The following is a 19,405-nucleotide window of genomic DNA, read 5'->3' on the forward strand; positions in this document are numbered from 1 at the left end:
CAAAAATGAAAGCGATCACAAAGAAAGTTGATGCCAGATGTTGAAATGATGCTCATCCCAAGAGGATAACCTAAGCTGAGAGCCAAAGGCAATGGTAAGAGAGAGGCGCTGAAGTTCCAAATAGTAGACATTAAACAAAATCCACTCACACTAGCTCAAACAAGTCCACAGCTTGAACTGGTCAACTTACATGTATCAGAAGAGATTTATAACATTTTACATGTAGCAGCGCTGGAAAATAAGTGTTTTCTCAAGATTATGACAACTGTTACAGACTGGATTAACAACATGACTGCAATGAAAACCTTGGAAAACTGAGATTGTCCACAGATCTCAAGTATCTCAATAAAGCCTTGAAGAGATCACACAACTTTATTGCAAACAGTTTAAGAATTAGACCTTGAAGACAATTTGCCAGTGAAGGTCACTTCAAGCCTCCGTACAAAGGATAGCTATCAGCAAGTGAAATTAGCTGAAAACAATAGCTTTCTGACTACATTCTGGGTGCCATTTGACATGTAGGGAAGTATACATATTCATATTCTTCCACTTTCCTACTATTCTGAAACAGGATCAGCAGAAACAGCATGAAATAATTGATTTCCTTCCAAAAGTGGAAGTGTTTGTGATCATCTGTTGGTCTGTGGGTGCGGAGATGTGATGGAGGAAGCTATTGCAGACCAAATTCAGAATCTAGTGGGACTATTAGAGAGAACTTGTCAGATGAAGCTGAAGTTGAACAACAAAAGGATGCAATTGGAGATGGTTGAAGTCAGTATAATATTATTTGCTGACAGTGAAAGGACTTCATCCTAATAGATTAGAACTGTGGTCGAGATGCAGCATTTAGCACATGTGAAAGTGCTGCATTGATGTGTTGGATTTGTGGACTGTCGACACACTTTTTGCCAAATTCGTTAACACAGTCTCTATGCAAGGTCACTGAAAAGGATGTACCGTGATATTGACGAAGAGAACAATAGACAGCTTTCACTCACATCAAGCAAGTATTAATGACAATCAAACAACTCAATTTATGGGCGGCACGGTGGCACAGTGGTTAGCACTGCTGCCTCACAGCGCCAGAGACCCGGGTTCAATTCCCGCCTCAGGCGACTGACTGTGTGGAGTTTGCACATTCTCCCCGTGTCTGCATGGATTTCCTCCGGGTGCTCCGGTTTCCTCCCACAGTCCAAAGATGTGCAGGGTCAGGTGAATTGGCCGTGCTAAATTGCCCGTAGTGTTAGGTAAGGGGTAAGTGTAGGGGTATGGGTGGTTTCGCTTCGGCGGGTCGGTGTGGACTTGTTGGGCCGAAGGGCCTGTTTCCACACTGTAATCTAATCTATATTAGCAATGCTGAAGTCATGCTGCAGTGTGATGCCGTGGAGAATAGTCTTGGAGTAACCCTTATGCAGAAAGGGTAACTAGTTCTGTTTATATCCAGTGCATTCATGCAAACTAAATGACATTCCCTGGAGAAGGAACATCACCATAGGAACGAGCAGACATCATATAAACAGCTAACAGAAACTCACATGCATTCGAAGATCTGAATGTTTAAGATTACATATGCAGTGCTAACATAGGGAAAGATAACATTTTGTCAAACAAGAATTAACAAATAGGTCAGAATTTTACATTTTTTGGTCAAGTCTGAATTACGTGGAGTTTTTTTGAGCATTTATCACGCTACTTTACACACCTCATGGGTCGCACTGCTACCTTACAGCTCCAGAGGGTTCAATTCCAGCCTTTGGTGACTGTGTGGAGTTTGCACATTCTTCCTGTGTCTACGTGAGTTTCCTCCGGTTTCTTCCAATGGTCCAAAGATGTGCAGGTTAGGTGGTTTGGCCATGCTAAACTGCCTATGGTGTACAGAGACGTGTAGGCCAGGTGGATTAGCCATGGGATTTGTAGAGTTTGCGGGATAAGGTAGGGATGCTCTTTAGATGATCCGAGTGGGAAAAATGGCCTCTTTCTACATTGTAAAGATTCGATGATTCTCTGATTCATCTCTTCAGTTCCTACCCCATTCCTATGGCATCTCGCATCTTCCCACATGCTATTTCCGGATCACCTTACTACTCATTGAATGTCCCAGAATTCAAAGGCTTTATTTGAACCCACTCCATCTTTATAAGCCCATTGTGCTAAGTGCTGTCCTTGAGTTGTCGTACATAGTTCCTAACATTTGCCCCTGGATATGGAAGGTGAAGTAAAATTGCTGCATCAGCTATCTGCAGGAATGCCCAGCAGTGTACGTCAATGTTCTTTACTGTTCTGCTCATGTAAGTACCACCACCTTCTCTCTGATACCTCGCACTGACTCTGTCCCTGCTCCTGTACCTGTCCCCCACCAAGGCATATGCAGTACCACTCTTAATATCACCTGGGGCATCTTCCTTACTAGCAATTACCCACCCCAACCCCCGATACCACTCAGCCTCCATGCCCTCTGCAGTGAAAACTTACTAGTTTGGAATATCTCTTGACATGCACCAGCTGTACTACCTCTTCCACCCACTTTTGTCTTCTGTAATATGTACCTGTTTCTTATTCCATGAGGAAAAGAGACTTCACCACAGCAGACAGAATCAAGGTGCCAGTATGCTGTCTGCCATTCAACTCCTCATTCCTTACAAGGAGAGAATCCTGACTCTGACTGCTCCGAGCTGGCCCTGTTCTGGTATTGGAGGCTTCATGTGACTTCGTGAATTAGTATGCTGGCAACCATTGAGTGAAGGCAATGATGATAAGCTTCTTTGCTTTACAACAGTGCAAAACAGCACAGCAAGACAGAAGTCATGCGAGCGTGGTATCTCTGGCTAAGGAGGTAAAGCACAAAAAGGCAAGGCAATACAGAACAGGGATGCTGTAAGTATAAGAATAAGGTCAAAGTCAAACTTACTCTATGACAGTAAGTGAAGAGCGCAGAAATATAGCATGGTCCAATGCATAAGCTGGGTGTGTGCCCCTGAGTGTACATTGCCCTTACAGCAGCATTACAATAATAGTTGCCAGTGCAGCAGATTCCTGATGAAGGGCTTTGACACGAAATATCGATTTTCCTGCTTCTCGAATGCTGCCTGCCCAGCTGTGCTTTTCCAGCACCACTCTAATCTTGAGTGCAGCTGGATAGCAGTGTTGAAGGACAGAAGTATTCTATAAGTAGATCAGAGATGCCATGACGGTCCTCAGAGGTTACAAATGGGTTCTAGTGTCATGGACATGGAGTGCATGTCGTCAGTGCCCTGTGAGATGTTGTTATTCGACCTACAACCTGGAAATCATTTGGGCAAGCAATAAGCTGAGTTTGTCAGCTTCTCATTCTGGTTTCATTGTCAAATTTTCCTGATATCTGCCTTGTATGGCCAATTTGGTAAGATGGGAAACTTGACATTAATGAGGCAGGTTAGATTGTTAGCAAGACTTTTAACAAGCAAAAATGCCATCAATTGGCATCTCACTGCTGCCTAGCGAGAATCTTACCACTGCACTTGTGAAAAGCATAAAAGGTAGAGCAAGATTATTCTGAAATTGTGATGTCTGTTGCCGCATTTTCTTCCTGCTTTTGCTACATGTCCACATTGCTCCTGTAAGATTCCACCCAAAGATTTTATCATGAATATTAAGTTTCTTCATATACCACACATATTAGGTAACTGCAGGTACTAATGATAGTGCATTTCTTTTATGAAAAGGGATGTTAGGAGAAATACATTGGTATACTGCAGCCTATACAATGTTTCTGGCTATAGCTATGTGACCTCTGAAGGGGCTGCGTTCTGTCTGTAGCAGGAAGGGAGAAGCTACTAAAAGTAGCATAGTTATGTTTGCTTTGTTCAAATCTTCCTGATCCATTTGATTCCATCAGCAATTTACTCACTGAACCGAAGATCTGGCAATGTCTTCAATAGATCCTACTTTATGCATTTTCGCAAATATTGGACATTCATCTCAACTTCTGCTGTGCTTTAATTAGTCTCTAGCTAGCAGTGAGATATAAAAATCAATCATCATGTACATTGTAATTTTGTTAAAACACAATGATAGCAGGACCCTCATCTCAAAATTACGAGCCCTAGAAAACTGTTTTCATTTTGTGTATTCCCTATATTTAAATCATCACTGGAAAGTCAGTGTCTATTTCATGCTCCCATTGCTGGACTTGAGTATAAAAATCCAGGTTGCCATGCCAGGAGCAACGAAGAAATGTTTCATTACAGATGTTCAGTGTTTTGGATGAGATTTTAACTGGGACATAAAAGATTACATGGCACTATTTCAAAAAAGAGCAGGAGAGTTATTGCTGGTGTCCTGATCAACAATGACCCCTCAATTAGCATCACAATATCTGACTTTCTTGTTATTCACACATTGCTGGTTGTAGGAGCTTGCTGAGTGCAAATTGGGTGCGCCCTTCCTTCAATTATAACAGTAACTATACTTCAAAGTTGGCTATAAATCTACTTGAAACATTACATGATTGTGAAAGATACTGAATAAACTGAAGCCTTCCTTTTTCTTTACCTGCAATCTTGCTTCTGAGATGTTTCACTCTGAGAATGCTCCATGTTGGAGGATTAAGCGAGAGGACATAATATAAAATGACTCCATTTCAATGGATATACCACATTGAAGGACAATTTACTATCCTCCCCACTGAGCAGGAAAAGAGTGACAAATTTAACATCCGTACGTAGGTTCCCTTTAAGAAGAAAGCCTATTTATTTCTCTTTCCTCTCGATGCTATTCTTTTGACTATACTCCAGTGTGACATTAAAAGAACAGGCACAGGCTATTAGAAAGACTTCATCTTGTGTGCGTGTTTAATAGTATTCTCTAGCAATACAGTAATATCACTTGTCATTCTTCCAGTGCATTCCTGTAACATTACTTTTGTTTAAAAGACAGTAATTAGAGCCTTATTTAAATGTAGCAGATGTGTTTTTAAAGTAACTATCAAAATGAAGGAGTTTGGAATTAATTGGTGAGTGGAAAGAGGTCAATGGCTGTTTGTGATGAAATTACTGTTGTACTAATATATTAGGTGCCTGCAATGTATCATTTGATTCTGCAAAGATCACATATGGTATAATTAGGCTTCTGGCTGTAGCTGAAGGCTGAAGTTTTAAGCCAATTAGTTTTCCCTAGGGATGAGCCACAAATCTACTGTACACAGGTCCGTGAAAAAAAAGTATATATCTGGGCCTGTTTCAATTCCTGAGAAGAAAAGACGTTGCTGACTCAAACCCTTGAGCAGTCTTTCATTGAGGGATTATGTTAGCAGCAGAGGAAAGAGACAAGAAGATGAGTAAATAAATTATTTTCTCCGCAAGAACATCAAGATTCAACCAGCTCCGAGCGCCCTCTGCACAGTTATCCTTTTCATTTGAACCCCATGTAATAATCTTCATACCAAGGAGGTAGGAAGATTTCGTTTTCTATCTGTCTGTCTCATTTACCCGTCTTATGGGAGATGTCAAGGAAGGCTAATGTACAAATTAACCCAACCTCTCCCCTTGCTTAATGCCATAGCAGGCAATCTTACAGGATTTATTTGTGTTTGACATTATATTACATGACATTTCGAGACGCTTTATTAAAATTACTTGATCTGGGGAATGTGTTGAAGTAGCCATGCCATTTCAGTGATTATGCCAGTTAAAAACAGGGAGGAGCTGAACAGGAGGTGATGTTGTTTCATTTTAAAATATTCCAACATCTGCTTGAGTCACAGATGTATTGAAATGGATAAACAGACAGTTAGATAGAATGGATGAAATTTACTGTTTACCGACAGATTTACACAGTAGACAGCTGAGGTTACAGTACAGGAAATTTCCTGGGTCCTTAGTCCCGAATATATTTGCTGATCTCACCCAGGGCACTGGGAGGTTTGCTGCAATTAGTTCTAATGCACTTGCATTACAGGGGTGGGTTAAAGCTTCCTCTTGAGCTCTGTTGGAAGCTGCATGTGTGAGTATTGGGTGAAGAGCTCTGCTGAGTGAGATACTGAAGGAAAGTAATTGACCGCATCCTGTCTAAGTTAAATAGATAACTCAAGGGCATCTTAACCTATGTTTCTGCTTTCAATCTAAAGTAATTTATCCACAAGAAAGTTGAAACAGAAGGCTTTTGTTCCTTATTTGAAGAAAAAAGTCAAAGAAAATGCTCCTTGCAAGGCAACTTAAAAATAGTGTCCTGAATTAAATTCACTTTGAAAGCTTTAACGCTTTCATTTATTTTTGTTCTCTTGAAACAGTATACAGTTCCAAATGGGTGCAAGTCCATGCACAAAACTACTTGTCATTGGGAACTAACAGTTACTAAACTGATCATTTCACTCAGAGGCCAACAAGCATAACTACTCTGAGAAATGTAAACATTGCATTACTTGGGAGCCTTTTGATTGGTTGGGTTAAGACATATTGTTGGTTACAGCAAGCAAAAACTCTGCAAATAATTTTTGCTCTGCCTGCCTCAGGAATCATGATTTGGAGATGTCGATGTTGGACTGGGGTGTACAAAGTTAAAAATCACACAACATTAGGTTATAGTCCAACAGGTTTAATTGGAAGCTAGTGTGCTTCCAATTAAACCTGTTGGACTATAACCTGGTGTTGTGTGATTTTTAACTTTGCCTCAGGAATGACATTGGTACAAAATAAGAAGTTCTTATGCACTAAGTTTAATATGTAGAAACTGTGAAAGCTGCATTCACTTGAATCAGGACTATGAGAACAACGAGAACAATGGTTCCTCTTTGATATGCCCAGATTGAATGATTAATGAAGAAGACCTTTGAGTCAGAAAGTGGCGGAATAGTTTGCAATATGAGAATGTTTTCAACTTGTAGCAGCTTCACACTTCACAATGGATAGTGAATACCAAAGGTATTCTCAAGGCCCCCTTTTTTCAACACTCCAATTCAATTACAACCAACTTATTTCAGACGGCACAAGAGGACAACATTCGAACCTTCAGAAAGCGAGTTGGCAATTTAAACCTTTGTTTGGGAAAGTCAGCTTCTAGTTTTATGTGCTTTATAGATTCTGGCCTGCCCTCAGGACACCCAGCAGCTAAAGGCAGGAATGAGGAACTTGGAGTAGGTGGGTGCCTTTGCAGCACTGCTTGTGGGCCAAGATGAGGAGCTGGGTTTCCCTTCAACCCACATCCCAATATAAAGACAGCCAAACCCAGAGACTCTATCTGCCCCTTTGTCATCCTCCCCAGCAAATCAGGAACTATCAAGAAAAAGACACAATCACAGAGACTGAATATTTGCCATTCGAATATTTCCCCACTAACACCCCGCTGCTTAATCCATTTCTGTTAATAAGCAGACCGGAATCATATCACCACAACTTGGATGATGTATCCAGTGAGATACGGACCCACCCTCTTCTTCATTTCAACTTTCACAATTGCAGTTTACTCATTGTTTTCTACACTGCAACATACTCAACACAGGAGGTGTATTCCAGAAATGTAAACAGTTATTGACAGCTGATTTAAGTCAAGGGCATTGGATACCATAGGCAATATTTTCAAAGTGGGATCAGAAATCTGACATTCAGCCCAATTCTAGTGCCCCACCTGTGTGCTTCAACTTTGTCACTCACGTGATGCTATTTTTACATATATGTGCCAGAAATGGGCGGGTGATGAACTTGATGCTCAGTTAATAGGAGCTGCCTGTCTGCCTAGCTACAACAACAAATGTGGATCATAACCATGAAGGAGTGTTCCACTGCTCTGTCAAATAGAGCAGACAGCCCATCAAAGGGCCAGCATTATAAACATGGAGAAGGCAACAATCCAGGGCAAAATAAAGCTAAAGTGCTTGAGTCCATACAAAGTCAATCCATGAAATGATAGATTTCAACAAATTTTTAAAAAACTTTCAGACATCCTCATCGCAAATCGTTTAGTTTGTACAAACACTATTCAGGATCCCAGTTTGCTTTGGCATGTTAAAAAAAGGAACTTACTTGAACGTTGAATCCTCCCCCAACAAACAGATACACAGACACACAACACATACACCGACACAGGCATAGACACAGGCACAATTTTGAAAATGGGAGGCTGTACCGAGATTGAAATAACTTCACAGAGGCCAGTATCCTGTCACCTAGTCCCTTTTACTTACACATGGAGAATCCTAGACAGAAATCTGCTTCAACAGAGCGAGCTCTGAGTGAACAGAACCTCTGACACTCCTGTTCTTATCTGTCAGCCAGGGCTCCCTGATTGAACTAGATTAACAGCCCCAATCAGGGAACTCATTCTACAGAGATGCCATCCAGATCAACAAATTTTAATTGATGCCCATATTAGAATCTGCCCCAGCTGGCAATTGAAAACCCAACCCCACAGCTCAAACACATATCAAAATCATGATAAGTAGAGCTTGATTATGGTTTAGAATTCAAAGCTTCCACAATATGTATGGTTGAGTTTTCTCTTGCCTGTTGTGGTGTGAGCACTGAATACTAAGATGAGAAAATAAGGAGAGAATGAAAATTAAAATCTTCACATGAAGAAAATTATTTTTGCAATTTTCAATTCCGTCTTTAAATGGTGACTTCTGAATTATGCATTGAGCAGCAAGGACCTTATTTCCATATACTTGCATCTGTTTAAAGCCCCCAACTCAGCTTATTTATACACTCCTTCAATTCTTCCTACAGAAACTAGATATGCATATTCCTGACAAGTAAAACAGAACAGAGGCTGCAGCTTATTAAATACTTGCCTTGGCCATGATCTAGCTGCTTCTTCACAACACTGTCCCAGCATGCAGCATGGCCATTTGTCTCAGTGCCATTTCACCCATTCCAGTTTGCATCAGCAAACCACCAACCTCCTTATGCCTGCTTTTTGGACTAACTTGCACATAATTTCAGTCCTCCCACACTTTATTGTCGAGGTCAGGGACAACTTCGACTTGCTTGCTTCTGCCAAGACACATCGAGTGCAGTGTTACACATGTATCTCATGCATTTACAAGGATGTGTCTTATGGCTCTTAGCTTGCTTTTTAAGTGCTTACTCATTTTGTGCTTACATGAATGCTGCCATCTTGTCTACTTCGCATTGTTTCTAAATCACTGACTGACTACAGCATCGATTTACAAGCTGCTGGCCACTGTGTGGGTCACATTGTTTTCTGAAGGCACACAATCTTCAGAGTTCAGCTTCAGACTGCCAAAATGTGTGGCTTGAATTCTTTCTTTTTTAGTATAGAGGATGAGGCAAGCACCTTGTCAGAGGAGGGAGCACTGAACAGTTAAAGGGTGGAAATGTTGCTGTATGGCGCTGTGCTATGTCAAGTCACTGCATGTGCTGGTGTTTGACATGGCAAATACACTGCATGTACTTCAAGCATTTGAGTTTCTGTAAAGGTCAAAGAAGAGTAGTCCCTAGTGGAGTGAATGGTGACTGAAGTCAGTCAGGGCACACCAGTCCAGACAGTCAAGGATTTCATCTTATTCCAGTCCAGCATATTGGCTATTCATGTACTTGGTCCTTCATAGAATCTCTTCAGCCCAACATCGACTCTCCAAAGAGTAACCCACCCAGACCAATTCCCCTACCCTATTATCCTATATTGACCTCTGGCTAATGTACCTAACCTACACATCCCTGAACACTATGGGCAGTTTAGCATCGCCAATTCACCAAATCTGCACATCATTGGTTGTGGGAGGAAACTGGAGCACCTGGAGGAAACCCCCACAGCCATGGGGAGAATGTGCAAACTCCACACAGTCACCCAAGGCTGACATTGAACCTGGGTCCCGAGCGCTGTGAGGCAGCAGTGCTAACCACCGAGCCACCATGCCGCCAGTACAGTCCAGAGAGTGAGCTAAGGATAGGCAAGCAGCACAAGTGCAACCAGTCAGGAAATTACAGGGCAATCAGTCAAAATGCTGTGGCTGCCCAGCTTCACTCAAGACATTGAAGGAACCCAGGATGCAATTTTTGGTCCAGGCTGGCTTGGGCTAGTGGCTTTGGGCAAATAACGTTGGACATCTGTGGGAGCCCACAAGAAAAGGGACAGGCCGCTCTCCATCACCTGGTCCGCCAACACCTCCAGATCCCTGTCTGTGAAGGAGGGAGTGAGCTTTCCCTTCCTCTGGCCCATGTGCTTGCTGATAACAGGCTAGCACCAGTATGAGAACCATCCCTTGGCTTGTCAAGGTGTGCAACTGGGCTTTAAACGTCACAACAGCAGTGTGAATGCTGAAATATTCCAGCTGTGGCAAGCACTTCTTTGACCATATGATTCCACGAGTAAGCCCAGTTGCGCATTTAATGAGGCAGAAGATTATGTAAGAAACATTGCTCCAAGCTGTAGTGGGGCACCCTGAATCTCACTTGACAAAACTGAAAATGTGGAAATTCCATCCTTCATTTCTTTTGTATGTGCATTGAGCCCAGAAATGGAAATTCTGGATTCATTTTACATTTAGAAACTTAATTGAAAGACAGATCGTATCATACTATCAAAGTGTGGTCAGTTGTTGAGAGTGTGGTGCTAGAAAAGCACAGCCAGTCAGGCAGCATCCGAGGAGCAGGCATAAGTCTGCCTGGTGGTCAGTTGTTGTCAAATCATTAAAGTGGAAAAGAAGAAACAAAGTTTGTTGGAGGCAGCAATGGCCTGAGTAATGGAGTAACTGCCTGAGCCATTATCAGTTCAACAGTGTGTCAGTCCACACAAACGCACACAGTTCAAATGGAATTAATCAAAACCTCAGTTAAGCAATTTTCCTTTTGTTCTGTGAACAAATATATATATATAAGGCATCAAAACCCTCTTGTGGTATAGTGTTAGTGACCCAGATTTTGAGTTGGCCTTGCTTCAAGCTATCCAAAGGTGAGGTTTGAAACAAGGCCAAAGGTCTGAACATGTCTGAACAGATTGACTAAAAATATGTGTAAAAGACAGCAGCTCTGATCTTGTTTTGGCTATGTGAATGAAAGAGACACAACATTTATCTTGTATTTGATTGATCACCTTTCCTGTTAACCACGCACAGTATCGTATGCTGACAGTGTACCTTCATGTTGTATAAACATTATCAGCACCCAAGACATATAGGAGCCAAAGAATATTAGAATTTACAACTCACAGTGAATGAAAGATGGGAAACTTGTCCCTTCCTCGCCAAACTTGACTCGGTTGTGGTAAGGGAAGTTATTAAGTCAGCCACAATCTCGACAGAAGAACTATAAACACACATGAGGGAAATAACAGTTAATTGAAAGTCAGCTGAGTGTGGTGCCAATGCTCAATCACATAAGCTTCAAAAGTGTTCCACACTCGGCAGTGGCTTAGCTGAATGAATTAAAATGTCAGCGCTGTTCATCTATAAGCTTTATTACATTTCCCCAGATCTTTTCTTTATTCTTTATAAATCCTACTCCTATTTGAAAAGAAATTGAAGGATTTGATGCATTATGTATTGTCTCGATTGGTTTGTCCCTTTGAAAAGTTAATGGTAATGATATCTGAAATGGCAGCATGAGAAATACAGGATAAAACACAGCATGAACTGTATTGAGCAGGAGATTCTCTTTGATGGAGGTAGAATGTCTGCTTAACTGGAAAAGGTGCCTCATTCACATAGGTAGAGCATAACAGTTGAAGAAGCTGATTTAACTCTAATAGTTCAAATAACCCGACTAATTTTCTTGACTTTGACTCTACTTTTAAAAATAAGGGATTTGGGATCATGCCCAATGATGTCCGACCATCTCACCTGGATTTAATCTAAAGCCTTCTCAAGAGCAACTAGAGATGGACAATAAATATTGACCCAGGCAGTGACATCAATGTCTCATGTGTGAATAAAAAACTCAACAAATCCTGTTTCTTCTTTCTGTCTCACTCCAGCAAATATAACCTTCATTAAAACCCTCGTAATATACCTGAGACCAGTGCCCTTCACATCAACCATCTCTTTCATCAATATAAACTCTCCACAGTATTCCTAAATGTGTTCCTTCTGAGCAAACCTGTCTCCTTGGTTTCACTGTCCTTGCTCAGGAACATAAACTCAATTCGGATCCACTCTACCTGAAATGACCGACTATAATTCTTTTTTTCTTCTTGTTTTGTACTTCAGCTAACTTCAGCCATCCCAGCAATGCCCTCAGTTGTCCTCAATATCGTCTCACCCTCCTCAGTTGTCCCTTCAGCGGGCAACCAAACAATAATGTGATTAACCTTTCGGAATTATGTAACCCTGTTCTCCCAGACCAACATATCACACCACTGCTTCCATTTGTGCTTTTGATTCTGGAGATCCTGTGCACAGAAGGAAAATAACTGATTCCTCTGTTTGTTGTGGTGGCAGATGGGATACCCAGAGGAGTGACTGGGGCAGTCCTTCTTTATTCACCTATCCCCTTGGTTGGTTACAACAAAGTTAATATAAATACTGAATAGAATCCTTCTCGTGTGGAAGTGGACCATTGAGTCCATACTGTGCCTCTGAAGAGTATCCGAGCCATACCCACCCTCCCTGTAACCCTGCATTTACCATGGTTAATTCACCTTGCCTGTACATCCCTGGATACTATGGGACAATTTAGCATGGCCAGTCCACCTAGCCTGCATCTCTTTTGGACTGTGGGAGGAAGCCAGTGAATCCAAAGGAAACTCGCACAGACATGGGGAGAATGTGTAAACTGCACACAGAAACCCAAGGCTGGAATCAAACTCAGGTCCCCAGCACTGTTGGGCAGCAAAGCTAACCACTGAGCCACCACGCCACTCCACGAATATTGATACCCTTCCTTGCAGGTAACTTTATCTCAGACCCAAATGAAGTTATGTATTAGAAGGAGTCAAATTAACAAGGCAGTCATGGATTATCAAAATATGAAGTTTCTTCATCATTAAGTGTGAGAATTAGTAACAATGCACTTACACTCAAATTAGAAATGAGGAGTTAGTCCAAAACGATAAAAGTTAAAACAAATGTACAGATACGTATCTGAATTATTCACAAAGAGAAGATAGTTGAACATTGCAGCCTTTGCTGGCGAAGTTACCAACAGTGTTGATGTTGATCATTGAACAATCAGTTTTGTAGGTTTGTTGAGATTCTATAGTTCTGTAGTTTAAGAGCACTTAATTAAACATATGGACAAGAATAGAATAGTGTTGGTTAAACGGGCTTCAGATTGGTTCCACAGGTTGTCGAGGGCTGAAGGGCCTGTACTGCACTGTAATGTTCTATGTTCTAATTTCTGTTGACTGTGATTGAAATCCATCATTCAAGGTGAGAGGGTGTCTTATTTACTTTCGTCAGCTGCTAGCTAGCATCTTCCAGCATTCAAGAGTCAGTCTTGGCGTGCAACGCAGGGATGATCAGGGAACTGTCCTTTGACTATGACCTTCACTAGAACACTAATGCTCAAACCCAAGACAGTTTGGGTGACAGCAAAAAATTGTTCTTAAGAAGGGTGACCAGACTTGAAACATTAATCGCTTTCTCTCCATAGATGCCACCAGATCTGTTGAGTTTCTCCAATAATTTGTTCATGAAGAAAAATGGTTTCTGGCTAAAAATAGTTTCATATATCAACAAAACTCCCAATAGCTCCATGGAAGGAGAGGAAAAGTGAAAGAAAAATAAGAAGGTTAGGGCAAATGATGTGAAGAGATGATACGGAGACCATGGGCCAGTGAGGAAAGGGTGCAATCTCTCAATAGTAGTTGAAGGAGAGAAGGAACATTTTGTATTCATACAGCACATTTCAAAACCATAGTGCATCTTTAAGAGTTTTAAAGCCAATGAACTATTCCTGGAGTACATTCAATGTTGTAATTTAGAAAATGTGCTTGTCAATTTGTACACAGCAAACTCCCACAGATAGCAATGTCACAATGACCAGAAAAACTGTGATGTCAATTGATCTATATATCTTGAACAAGATGTTAGGGTTAACTCTTGTACTGTTCTTCAAACAAAATGCCATGGGGTCTTTTGCATCTTCTTGAACAGACTTGTTGCCATCTCATCCAAAAGTTGATACTTTCAATAGAGAAGCAGTCCATCAGCCTTAACTTCCTGAAATAGGACTGAACCCAAGAATTTTGTGATTCAAAGGCAAGAGCGCTATCACCAAAGCCATGGTTGAGACATTAACACAATCAATAAAATTAGTGTAATGGTACAGGAGGTGTGGGTGATGACACTTGAACTGAGTAATGACTCTATTGTTTGGTGGAAGGTGATGACCAAAAATGAACCATGTCCACATGTGGAAACAGAGACAGGAAAACAGCCTGGTAGCAGCACCATGTAGCATGGTAGCAGCACCATATAGCAGTAGGCAGCACATACTGCAACATGTCTGTCAACCTGTTCCACATTGATTGCATTGTCAAATATACAGGAGAAAGTGAGGACTGCAGATGCTGGAGATCAGAGCTGAAAATGTGTTGCTGGAAAAGCGCAGCAGGTCAGGCAGCATCCAAGGAACAGGAGAATCGACGTTTCGGGCATAAGAAGGGCTTATGCCCGAAACGTCGATTCTCCTGTTCCTTGGGTGCTGCCTGACCTGCTGCGCTTGTCAAGTATACACACAATTGAATGACTCTTTCATTGCATCTTAGTTATATCCAAACTTAGGAAAGCACATGGTCCAGATACAAAATCATCTCATCTGCCAAAGGCTTCACATTGGTACACCTGCCACTTTGGTTCCTGTCACATGACCAATGTGGTGACGTTGGACAATTCAGTTATGGTGTTTAATTAGAAAGGAAATAAAAGTGAAGGCAACGTACCCATCATCATCTTGAGATCTCTTTAAGTACAGTACGTTATATTGTAGTAAAAATAGAACATTCTAGAAAAGTTCAGGAGGTCTGGCAGCATCAGTTGGGACAGAAACAGAGTTAATAATTCAAATTCAGTGTAACTTTTCTTCGGAACTTTACTTTTCTCATTCAGCATCAGAGCGGGCAAGATGGAAGGGTTTAGTGAATGCACAGCAAGGAGTGGGATTGGAAAAGGGGATTGAATAAGAGACAAAGGGAGGGGCATCGGTACCTTTGAGTTTTTGGAGCTTGCATTGCTTAACACCTGAAAGGAAGAGAAAATGTTCCTTGTTAAAGTATCAAATGACACTAACAGTGGAACTGGGGATCGGGACAGCTTTGGGATTGTGTTAGGTCATGCTGATGAAGAGAAGTTGAGAATATGGTGGTGCATGGTGATGGATCTCAGGAAGTGGCGGAAGTAACTGTCTGGGGAGCATTACGGGTCGTGGAAATACTTGTAATCCTGAGTGGATTTGAAACACAAAAGATTAGGAGCAAGAGTGACAGGGTAATTGTTATGAGAGACTTTAACTTCTCGAATATTGACTGGGAAATCTATAGTTAAAGTACTTTAGATGGGTCAGTTTTTGTCCATTTTGTGCAGGAAGGTTTTCTGAAACAGTATGTGGACAGGTCAATAAGGGGCGAGGCCACATTGGATTTGGTACTGGGAAATGAACCCAGCCAGGTGTTAAATTTGGAGGTAGGTGAGCACTTTGGTGATAGTGACTACAATTCAGTTATGTTTACTTTAGTGATGGAAAGGGATAGGGCAGGGCAAGAATTATAGCTAGTGGAAAGAAAGTTATGATGTGATTAGACAAGATTTAGGATGCATAGGATGGGGAAGGAAACTGCAGGGCATGGGCACAATAGAAATGTGCAGCTTATTCAAGGAATACTGTGTATCCTTGATAAGTATGTACTTGTCAGACAGGGAGGAAGTTGTTAAGCGCAGGAGTAATGGTTTACTAAAGAAGGTGAATCTCTTGTCAGGAGGAAGAAGAAGGCTTATGTTAGGATGTACAAAGTTAAAAATCACACAACACCAGGTTATAGTCCAACAGGTTTAATTGGAAACACACTAGCTTTCGGAGCGACACTCCTTCATCAGGTGATTGTGAAGGAGCGTCGCTCCGAAAGCTTGTGTGTTTCCAATTAAACCTGTTGGACTATAACCTGGTGTTGTGTGATTTTTAACTTTGTACACCCCAGTCCAACACCGGCATCTCCGAATTATGTTAGGATGAGATGTGTTGGCTCAGTTAGGGCACTTAAGAATAGTAAGGTAGCCAGGAAAGACCTAAAGATAGAGCTAAGATGAGTGAAGAGGGGACATGAGAAGTTAGGATCTGTTAGGACAGAAACAGAGTTAACAATTTGAATTCAGTGTAACTTTTCTTCAGAGCTTTGCTTTTCTCATTTAGCATCAGAGCAGGCAAGATGGAAGGGTCTAGTGAATGCACAGCAAGGAGTCCCTTTGAGTTTTTGGAGCGGATAGGATCAGGGAAAACCCTAAAGCTTTCTATAGGAATATAAAAGATAAAAGAATGACTAGAGTAAGATTAGGGCCAACCAAGGACAGTAGTGGGAAGTTCTGCGTGGAGTCAGAGCAGATAGGGGAAGCACTAAATGAATATTTTTTGTCAGTATTCACACTGGAAAAAGACAATGCTTTTGAGGAGAATATTGAGATACAGGCCACTAGACTAGATGGGACTGAAGTTCACAAGGAGGAGGTGTTAGCAGTTCTGGAAAGTGTGAATATAGATATATCCCCTGGGCTGGATGAGGTTTATCCTAGGATTTTCTGGGAATCGAGGAAGAAGATTGCTGAGCTTTTGGCTTTGATCTTTATGCCATCATTGTTTATAGGAATAGTACCAGAAGACTGGAGAACAGCAAATATTGTCCTCTTGTTCAAGAATGGGAGTAGAGACAACCCTGGTAGTTATAGACCAGTGAGACTTACTTCAGTTGTGGGTAAAGTGTTGGAAAAGTTTATTTGAGATAGGATTTATAATCATCTCGATAGGAATAAGTTGATTAGGGATAGTCAACACAGTTTTGTGAAGGGTAGGTTGGACCTCATAAACCTTACTGAGTTCTTTGAGAAGGTGACCAAATAGGTGGATGAGGGTAAAGCTGTTGATGTGGTGTCTATGGATTTCAGTAAGGCATTTGATAAGGTAGGCAACTGCACAAAATACAGAGGCATGCGATTGAATGGTTTAGTGGTTTGGATCAGAAATTGGCTAGCTGAAAGAAGACAGAGGTGGTGATTGATGGGGAATGTTCATTGTGGAGTTCAGTTACTAGTGGTGTACCACATGGATCTTTTTAGGATCCACTGACATTTGTCATTTTTATAAATGACTTGGATGACAGTGTGGAAGGATGGGTTAGTAAATTTGCAGATGACACTAAGATCGGTACAGTTGTGGATAGTGCCAAAGGATGTTGTAGGTTACAGAGGGACATAGGTAAGCTGCAGAGCTGGGCTGAGAGATGGCAAATGGAGTTTAATGCAGAAAAGTGTGAGGTGATTCACTTTGGAAAGAGTAACAGGAATGCAGAGTACTCGATGAATGGTAAGATTCTTGGCAGTGTACATGAGCGGAAAGATCTCGGTGTTCATGTACATAGATCCCTCAAAGTTACCACCCAAGTTGATATGGCTGTTAAGGCAAACAGTATGTTAGCTTTTATCAGTAGAGGGATCGAGTTTCAGAGCCATGAGGTCATGCTGCATCTGTACAAAACTCTGGTGCGGCCGCACTTGGAGTATTGTGTGCAGTTCTGGTCGCCGCATAATAGGAAGGATGTGGAAGCTTTGGAAAGGGTTCAGAGGAGATTTACTAGGATGGAGGGTAGGAGGGTAGGTCTTACCAGGAAAGGTTGAGGAACTTGAGGCTGTTTTTGTTAAGAGAGAAGAAAGTTGAGAGGTGAATTAATTGAGACATATAAGATAATCAGAGGGTTAGATCGGGTGGACAGTGAGAGCCTTTTTCCTGGGATGTTGATGGCTAGCATGAGGAGGTGTAACTTCAAACTGAGTGGTGATAAATATAGGACAGATGTCAGAGGTAGGTTCTTTACTCAGAGTAGTAAGGGTGTGGAATGCACTGTCTGCAAAAGTTGTAGACTCACCAACTTTATGGGTATTTAAATGGTCATTGGATAGGCAGTTGCACGAGAAGGGACTAGCGTAGGTTAGATGGGCTTCAGATTGGTTTCACAGGTAGGTGCAACATCGAGGGCCAAAGACCCTGAACTGCACTGTAATGTTCTCTGTTCTTTGTACTAATAAACTTTAGTTGCAATCCGTGTGTGGTATGGCAGAGGCAGAGAAAGTCACTGAGGAAGATGCAGCTGTGAAAGTGGGCTTTGGCAAAAATTTTGTTGCACACTAGGAAGTAGACTGGAAAGTAATGAAGGTGGACAACTCAAAAGATTAAAACAGAAATCCTGTCGGAGAGAAGAGATAAACTTCTTCAAAGTGGGAAAGACGCTTTTATATTCTATAGTAATACTGATCAAAACCAAAATATCAGTGTGCAAGTTGAGAATACTTGTACTGCCACAACTTTGTCACAAATGAGAATGTGCTTTTATAGAATCATAGAATTTCACAGTATTGAAGGAGGCCATTTGATCCATTGTGTCTATTTTGGGTCCTTGAAGAGCTCCCTAGCACGACCCATTCCCCAGCCCTTTCTCCTTAGCCCTTTAAATTCATCATTTTCAAATATATAGAGTCATAGAGATGTACAGCATGGAAACAGACCCTTTGGTCCAACCAGTCCATGCCGACCAGATATCCCAACCCAATCTAGCCCCACCTGCCAGCACCCGGCCCATATCCCTCCAACCCTTCCCATTCATATACCCATCCAAATGACTCTTAAATGCTTCAATTGGACTAGCCTCCACCACATCCCCTGGCAGCTGATTCCATACCCGTACTACCCTCTGCGTGAAAAAGTTGCCCCTTAGGTCTCTTTTGTATCTTTCCCCTCTCACCCTAAACCTATGCCCTCTAGTTCTGGACTCCTCGACCCCAGTGAAAAGACTTTGTCTATTTATCCTATCCATGCCCCTCATACTTTTGTAAACCTCTATAAGGTCACCCCTTAGCCTCCGACGCTCCAGGGAAAACAGCCCCAGCCTGTTCAGCCTTTCCCTGTAGCTCAGATCCTCTAAACCTGGCAACATCCTTGTTCATCTTTTCTGAACCCTTTCAAGTTTCACAACATCTTTCCGATAGGAAGGATATATATCCAGTTCTCTTTTGAAACTTCCAATGGAATCCACCTCCACTATTCTCCCAGGCAGTGCATTCCAAATCCTAACAACTCTGCGTAAAGAAGTTTCTTCTCATCTCACTCCAGCCTCTCTTTCTGACAATCTTGAATTTGTGACTCCTAGTTACTGATGAGTGGAAACAGAACAAAATTGTTCATAATATCATCAATAAGATTATCTTTTAATCTTCTCAGCTCCAAGGGGGTGAATAAGCCCAATTTCTCTAATCTTCCTTTGTATCTAAAATCCCTCA

The 19,405-nt window shown here is 41.6% G+C and overlaps 1 protein-coding gene across 14 annotated transcripts in view; it reads left to right on the forward strand.

Moving 5' to 3' along the window:
- LOC122556528 (teneurin-2-like) overlaps positions 1 to 19,405 on the forward strand; it is a 2,772,576-nt gene that overhangs the window by 637,570 nt on the left and 2,115,601 nt on the right. The window contains exon 1 of one of the 14 annotated variants that reach the window (XM_087995215.1): positions 5,344 to 5,426. The exons of the other annotated variants lie outside the window; for them this stretch is intronic. The gene's annotated coding sequence lies outside the window, so the exon portion shown is untranslated. Of the gene's footprint in view, positions 1 to 5,343; positions 5,427 to 19,405 lie in introns of those variants that run through there. 14 annotated transcript variants of the gene reach the window in all.

Source organism: Chiloscyllium plagiosum, unplaced genomic scaffold, assembly GCF_037043375.1.
Source record: "Chiloscyllium plagiosum isolate Xiang-an unplaced genomic scaffold, Cpla_swu_hap1 HiC_scaffold_16, whole genome shotgun sequence".
NCBI classification, from domain to species: domain Eukaryota; kingdom Metazoa; phylum Chordata; class Chondrichthyes; order Orectolobiformes; family Hemiscylliidae; genus Chiloscyllium; species Chiloscyllium plagiosum.